The 8,273-nt window shown below is 41.0% G+C and overlaps 1 protein-coding gene across 1 annotated transcript in view; it reads right to left on the reverse strand.

The window, feature by feature from the left end:
* rargb (retinoic acid receptor, gamma b) overlaps positions 1 to 4,294 on the reverse strand; it is a 30,587-nt gene extending 26,293 nt beyond the window's left edge. The window contains exon 1 of the mRNA XM_068314979.1: positions 4,148 to 4,294. The gene's annotated coding sequence lies outside the window, so the exon portion shown is untranslated. The remainder of the gene's footprint in view (positions 1 to 4,147) is intronic.
* Positions 4,295 to 8,273: the final 3,979 nt, after the last annotated feature.

The raw sequence follows: 8,273 nt of genomic DNA on the forward strand, positions 1-8,273 counted from the left end.
TACAAACATGAGACAGATGTCTCTTATTTCTGTGTGTCATCACATTCCCAGTGAGGAAACCAGCATAAATAAGCCTTTCGATTCATATTTCAGTGTCCAATCAATACTGTCTGGTAAAGAAGAATTAGATGTGCTTCTTCGGTACATCTACTACTATATATACAGCACTAGCTGAATGTTTCCATCATAGAGATATGTTTACAGGCACAACCAATGCTCCCACATGGAGTCTAGTTACTCTAGGACTGTAGTCTCACTAATAATAAAAAAATGACCCATAAAAAAACATATGTTTAACTAAAACAGTATGTTCCCTTAGGCTCAAGGCAGCGGATGAGCTATAATTACAATATAGCTGAAGATCAGCGGACAAAAATTTGTCTGAGTAGTGGTGAGAATTAATTGGTCATGTACCGTAGCTCATTTTTAACTTAAAATGCCAAACATTCACTTGTTCTTTAATCTGTATAATTACCATTTATTTCTATAATTATAAACTGGTTATGGAGTTTTGGATGGAGATTACACTAAACAGTTATTTCATTCATTAATATAGAAGCTTTTCATCTCTACCAGTGGACTGATGCTTCAACACTGCTTCATTCCACTGACTTATGGTGTTTAATACAAACAGAGAAGCATGCTGTCGTTCTGTAGTAGCAATGCTAATAGGTATTACATCGATAATAGCAGGGTTTCATATAATGTTAACATTATGTGGAGTCAACCCTGTGGGACGCCGAAGGGCTCCAGGTCAGATCCAGGGTCAGTCCTTGTTGCTCTAGGATCAGAAGTCACGCCGTAGGTCAGACCTAATTGAGCTGTTTGGTGGCAGCTTTTCATTTAGTATTAAAGTGAAAAGTGAGCACACACACACACACACACACACACACACACACACACACACACACACACACACACACACACACACACACACACACAAGGAGAGAGAGAGAGAAATCTGCGAAGATTAAAAGTGTGTTTGAGGGGATTTCTAGTCTTGTCTCATTAACTGATGCGACTTCCAAAATCTGTGAAGCCAATAAGGTCATCACATCAAACCAAAGCCCATCCAATGATGCAAACCAAAGGCTTTCAAGATAATTCAGTGGACAGCATTTAACTTTGTAGAACAAGAAAACATTTGTATTCTGAATATTGTAACTGCTCACTTCATTGCTTTGTATTTTCCATATTTCTATTTATATGGAATGATGAGAAGAACTCTGTAGAAAATCAAACTCAGCTGACACAAACCAGCAAAGAGTATGAAAGGTTGTTTTTTTTATATGGTGGAAATAAAGAGGAAAGTTGTCAGTAAGGCAAAGAGACAGACGTAGAGAAGGAGGGAGAGGAGCCAGACAGTTCCTGCAGCCTGGGGGGCTGCCATTCTTGAAACGTGTAGAGAACAAAGATGAGATTGCAACTCAGTTGAAGTCGACGGCTAACACTCTTAAACTTGTGGATGCAAATATTTTTCTGCGTTTTCCTCGCAAAATATTACAAGAAAGAAAACAAGAGAACTTAATTAGAATTACTTTTATGCACTACCGTTATACCTTTGTGAATTCCTCATCCAAGGCACAGCGGTCCGCTTTAATTCAATCAAGCCTTACCCAAAATGTATGTGTGTGTGTATGTGTGTGTGTGTGTGTGTGTGTGTGCGTGTGTGAGAATGAATGCTCCTGCTGCCCAACCGAACAAACCAATCAAATCAACCAATCAAGCAACTAACAACTAGCAGACCAACTGAATGAGAAACCAGCCGATCAATAAACCAAAGAAGAAGAAGAAGAATTTTAAAAAAATTTTGCGAAACCACTTTAATCACATTTAAATATTTTACAATTTTATATTAGATGAAAGCACTAAAGTGCTTCAGAAGAAGAAGATGTTTTTGCAAAAAACTTCAATCACATTCAGAACACTGAAGAAGAAGAAGAAGAAGATTTTTTTTTATTTTTGCAAAAACACTTTAATCGCACTCATTTTACAATTTTACATTAGATATAAGTGCTAAAGTGCTTCAAAAATACTAAAAACCAATAAAAAGAAATTCAATTTAAAAATCAGTGCATTATAACAGGAAATTTGCAAGAGTGAGTTGATCATCAACTAAACTGCATATGACATTTTTGTGACACCAGATGTTCCTAAAGTTATTCAGGTCTTTTGTCATTTTGTAAAAAACCAAATTCTAGTTTTAAGCGAAATCTGATGTTACAGCAAAAAACAGTAACTGCTTCTTGAACAGTGCTGTTTTCAATTCTCCTCTTTCTGGTCATGTAAATTGCGAGTTTTGCCTCTCCAGAAATAAAATTTAAAAGCTGCCACTTTCTTTGATTCAATTTCTAAGATTTTTTTTTTTGATTTTTGCAAAAACACTTTAATCACATTCAAAACATTTTACAATTTTACATTAGATGAAAGCGCTAAAGTGCTTGAGAAGAAGAAGATTTTGTGCAAAAAAACTTCAATCACATTCAGAACAGAAGAAGAAGAAGAAGAAGGAGATGTTGTATTTAGCTTGTCACTGCTGTGCAGAATGTCATCTCAGTCCTGTGTATTGTTTTACACCCAGATGTTTATGCCCTGCATATAGACAGTCCTCCTATTCCTGTGGCTGTGATGATGAACATTCCTCCAGGCATTGAGGAAAATTAATCTGGAATAGATTTGTCAAGAGTTTGCTAGAAAAGCTCCATTGGAGTACATACCATGAGGTGGCGTGGGGTGTGAGTGGGCTGTTAGCATACATACGGGGTCACCAGCATCAGCCCGCGGAGAAGCACTTAGCAGATAAATAGCAACTTAATCAAAATCATCAATCAAGCGCTGCATCTTTATTTGTCTAGCACATGACGTACAAAGGATGCCATTTGTAATGATTCAAAGACCGTAAAGTCAGAGCTCGTGTTTCAATGTGAGAGGTCAGTCAGTTGATTAAACACAAATACAAGCGTACACACAACCGCAAACACATGCAAAGCAGCAGCAGTCACACACACACACACACACACACACACACACACACACACACACACACACACTCACACACACACACACTGGAGCGTCTTGTGAGATCCGGGGTAAATCTTCTATTTCAGGCTTTCCATCACACATTTATTTAATTGTGTGGATGGAAACCTATTTACATATCCTTGCATGTGTGTGTGTGTGTGTGTGTGTGTGTGTGTGTGTGTGTGTGTGTGTGTGTGTGTGTGTGTGTGTGTGTGTGTGTGTGTGTGTGTGTGTGTGTGTGTGTGTGTGTGTGTGTGTGTGTGTGTAGGTGGGTGGCGGTGCTGTTGGTGGTTGGGAGTGTGTAAACACTCAGGTAGACCAGACCCACTCAGCCATTTGTGATGTTGATGGAGCGATCCATTGAATCTGACAGCCAGTCTGTGGACTCAGAGCCTGCAGGCTAAAGCAGCCACTGCTGCAAAATGGCCTGAGATGGTGGACAAGATCACCTGTAGATCCAGAATGAATGCAAGCTAAAAATAGCACGAGTTGTGTCGTATAGTGAAGTCTTTTTATGGTATCACATTAAAAAAATAAGTTCAAACTCATTTCCCCGTCCTTCGTTTTTGCTGACGTCAAGTTTTACATCAAGAGTTCATGAAGACAGGAATAAGCAGAGATGTACATCAATCAGAGAGGTAAACCAATGAAGAAACACACACACACACACACACACACACACACACACACACACACACACACACACGGAGTACATACAAGTGCTGATCAACTTTCATTCCTCTCCTTAGCTGTTTCTGTTGTTCTTTCTCCCTCTCTCGAAATCTCTGTTCTCAATTAAAGCTGTCCTCAGGAAACTCAATCTCTTCCCTCATGCTGAAACACACACACACACACACACACACACACACACACACGCACGCACGCACGCACACACACACACACACACACACACACACAGGCAGAGAAAGAAAAGGAGAGAAACAACAAAAATGCACACATACACACACACACACACACACACACACACACACACACACACACACACACACACATCTCACTCATGCTCTGACATGTCCTCTATCTTCTTTCCTCACTCTGCCATGAGACAGAAGTTTTAAGGAAAAAGGAGAATGTAAAAAAAGAGGGGACAGTAAAGCAGACTCACCCTCTCTGGTGACTGGTTGTCTCCACACACAGTCTGGTGGTCAGTGAGGGAAAGTCAGCGGAGGGAAGGAGCAGAGGACTTGTGTTTGTCAGTCAGGAGTCCCTCTGGCAGCGACCAGAGAACTCAGCCTGTTGCATTCCGCCTCCCTCTCCTTTTCCCGTCTCTCTCTCTCTCTCTCTCTCTCTCTCTCTCTCTCTCTCTCTCTCTCTCTCTCTCTCTCACACACACACACACACACACACACCCTCTCTGCCTTCCCCTCTCTCTCTCTCTCTCTCCTCCTGAAATCATTGTGTACTTTGATTCACAATCCCCTCGTCACGTGATCCAACACTTCAAATATACAGCACATTTTTTACCAGTCACAGAATGCCCGAAGGAAGGGAAAATAGGATCCAGAAAGCTTTGGTTTCAACTTGCAGCCCACCCCCCTCCACCCTCACTCCTCTCTCTCCCTCTCTCACTTTCTTTGTCTCAGTCTCTTCCTCTCACTTTACGTCCTCTCCTTCTCCACCACGCTGTCAGTCAACAGTCTTTTGTTGGATTTCTACTCGGGCTGTTTTGCATTTCTAAATTGGTTCCTCCTCTGCTGACTGTCCAAAGATAGGCATACACAAACACACCAGAGACCAGCATGTACACACTCTTGTACACAACATCACAGAAACACACACACACACACATACCGCAGAGGGCTGCGCACCTTTGGGGATATCAGTATCGGCCCTTGGTTTTCACTCCATTTTCACAATGCCTTTACTTTGAGACATGGGGGGGGGGGGTTAAGGTTAATCACTGACCCCTCAGTGCCTTTTTGTGATTACATATCCCTGATGTGTGAGAAATAAACCCCCTCAGCATCAGCATCCTCATGATGAAGAAAAACAGTCATTCAGAAAATGAAAATGCATCACTTCTGATTGTGGCATGTATCCACAATCAGACCCACATTTTCATTAAAAACTATTAAAATGTAAAATTCACGCAATTTCCACACTGTACAAATTAAACTTGTATGCAAAATATCACAAACACAACAAATTTACAGTAAAAATGTCTTCTGAAAATCACCCGGAGCCTGGTATATACATTAGGTGACTTTATTAAATGTCCACAACGCAAACGACCATGAGCTGTTTTCCATCTTTGCTAACACGAGAAGTACAAAGGACCATTCTCTTGGCAGTTTCTGCACCTTTAAATCCATTCAAATGGTCTCTCCTCCTACTGGATTTTCCAGAGCAAGTCAACCCGGCGGTTTTCTGGTATAGAAAGCATTTAATAGACGGACATTTGATCCAGTCGGGCCCCGGGGACAGACTTACCTGCCTCCTCGTGTCAGAGATAGAACTGAGTGCTGCTGTTTGACCGACTGCAGCGGCAAGTCAGGTGGATCCACCACAGCGCAGCTCAGGGGATAATGGAGGGGGTGACGTAGCTCTGTACTATCATCATCATCATCACCATCATCACCATCATCATCATCATCATCATCATCATCATCATCATGTGGAGTCTGTTGAAAGTTTTAATCAACTGTGTCTCCTGGAGACAAAGAAGGAAACTGTTACTGTTTCTTAATTGCTGAAAAACTTTTTGGCACAAAAAAGCCAGCATGAATATTTAATCAAGTGTGTTTGAATGAAACTAAACTAAACTAAACTAAACTAAACTAAACTAAACTAAACTAAACTAAACTAAACTAAACTAAACTAAACTAAACTAAACTAAACTAAACTAAACTAAACTAAACTAAACTAGACTATACTAGACTACAGTAGACTAGACTAGACTAGACTCAACTCAACTGAACTGCTTAACTTAACTTAACTTAACTTAACTTAACTTAGCTAAACTTCTTTCTAAACTAAACTAAACTAAACTAAACTAAACTAAACTAAACTAAAAGAGTGAGGAAACTACACAGAACACACAGTAGCCTGTAAAATGTTCATTTTTAATTTATCGTCATTTCTAACCACAGAGTAACTTTATTAAACATTTTACATCAATTGAAATGCCAGCAAAGTCAAGTTATTTTCCCTTTCGGCACAACGTGGCAACAAAACTAAAACGACCTTTTAAAGCATTGACATGGAAACAACGGCTATAAGACACACGGTGATGCCAGAATAGAATAAAGAAATAGTCCTCAGCGGTGTTACAACATGTGTATATATATACTCTACATGACAGATGAATTCGTTTTGTTAGCAATTGTGAACGGGTACTTCAACAACATCTTGAGTTCATGGTCATAAATATGACATCTGATGAGTATCTACTGATGAACTTCTCACGAACAGTGAGGGCGAGCGAGTAGAAAGGTTATTAGCGGAGAGGGGAATGTGTAACGTTTGGTCACGCGTAAAAGAAACGTTTGCGTATTTGTGACTGTAAATCCATGAGCCGCTAATAAGAGCATGCATCCACATGTTGTTTCATGTGCGCATAGGAACATTCAGGGACATTTTAACCCCTCCCTCCCATGTGCACTTTTGTTCTTGTGTGGAATCAATGAGTGTCAAAAGCAAGACTGAGTCAGAAAGAAGATTAGGAACTTGAGCAGGGTTTGGATGAGGCCTGCAGGTACCATATCACAGGTGTCTCATAAAGACAGCCTAAAGATGTACAGAAAGGAACAAAGAAACAAAGGAGGAAAATTGACAAGGAGGAGGGGAGCTTATAACTTTCTGCAGAGGTTGAAATGGGGCCCTTTTTGGCAGCAAGCAGTGGAGAAACCACAGAATGGTGTGACTCTGGAATTGAGGGGTGGAAGGGGTGGAGGGGGCGTGTGGAGAGGGTGGGGGCAAAGGACAAGGAATCAGAAGAGAGAGGAGATGAGGGAGAACAAAAGAAAGGGTGAAGGAGGAGGGTGCAGACGGCAGGTCTTAATCAGCAACAGGCTGTTGGTAATGAGATCAATATCCACTGCTTTCAGATTGATGTTGTGTAGCTGTGTGGTGCAGAGAGGCATGCCTGACAAGCTCACACACACACACACACACACACACACACACACACACACACACACACGCACACACACAAACTTGTAAATTAGCCAGATGCAGAGATAATATCATGACTGCAGGATTCCAATGTGCATGTGTGTTTTTGTCCTGCATTCATTATGCGGTTTACATAATAAATGCGGAACAAAAGCACACACATATGCACAAAAACACAAAGAACCTCTAATACACCACAACTCCCCGCTGTTAATTTTCTTCAAGCAAGAAAACAAGCTGACACAAACATAATCACACCCACACATACACCATAAACACGGTCTGGGTCCAAAGCCTCCTTTTTGTCGTGTCTGTCTCTCAAACAACTAAACATGTACACAAAGAACACACTGTACCAGCGCTGAGGGCTGACTAGACTCACAGGCAGAGGAAGGAGGATAGGAAACAAGGACTGGGGGAATAAAAGGAGGGCAAAAAAGAGAAAATAGAGACACTTGGGATAAAAGTTGTTAGTTTAGGGTTAGTGGAGTTCAACACACAACCTGGGAGAAGAGTGGACCTTTTTTTATTGCAGCACAGAAAAAAAAAAAAAAAAACACCGGGGAAACTATAAAACTAAATGGATGAGTAAAAAAAAAAAAAAAAAAAAGAATCTGAATGAAAGCAAGAAAAGAAAGAAAGAAGGAAAGAAAGAAAGAAAAAGGTAGACGCATACACGTGCATCCAATGAAGAGAGAGGTTTTTCCGATATAAATGTTCCCCAAAATTCAACCATGATGTCACCATGAACCTGTCGTGAACTCAGCTCTGTCAACCACCATTACTGTCTCATTGCCTCTCTCCTCCCACTCTACCACACTGCCTCCCCATCTCCATCCACTCTGTCCCAACCTCCTTCTTCAACTTCTACTCTTTCTTGAACCCCCCCCCCCCCACACACACACACACACAATAACTCTCCTCCTCTTCTTCCCAACCCGACCACAAAATACACACACACACACACACAAACTTCTCACAGCCATTTGGAAAGTCTCTGGTATAACAAGGACAGTTTTAATCAGAACAAGCTGGCATATTTTGGCCGAGACCTGCACTTATGGTAATTCAATCAGAAAGAGAGGGGAAAGAGGGGGAGAGGAATAGTGAAAAGGGGC

This window comes from Antennarius striatus, chromosome 5 (assembly GCF_040054535.1).
Source record: "Antennarius striatus isolate MH-2024 chromosome 5, ASM4005453v1, whole genome shotgun sequence".
NCBI lineage: Eukaryota > Metazoa > Chordata > Actinopteri > Lophiiformes > Antennariidae > Antennarius > Antennarius striatus.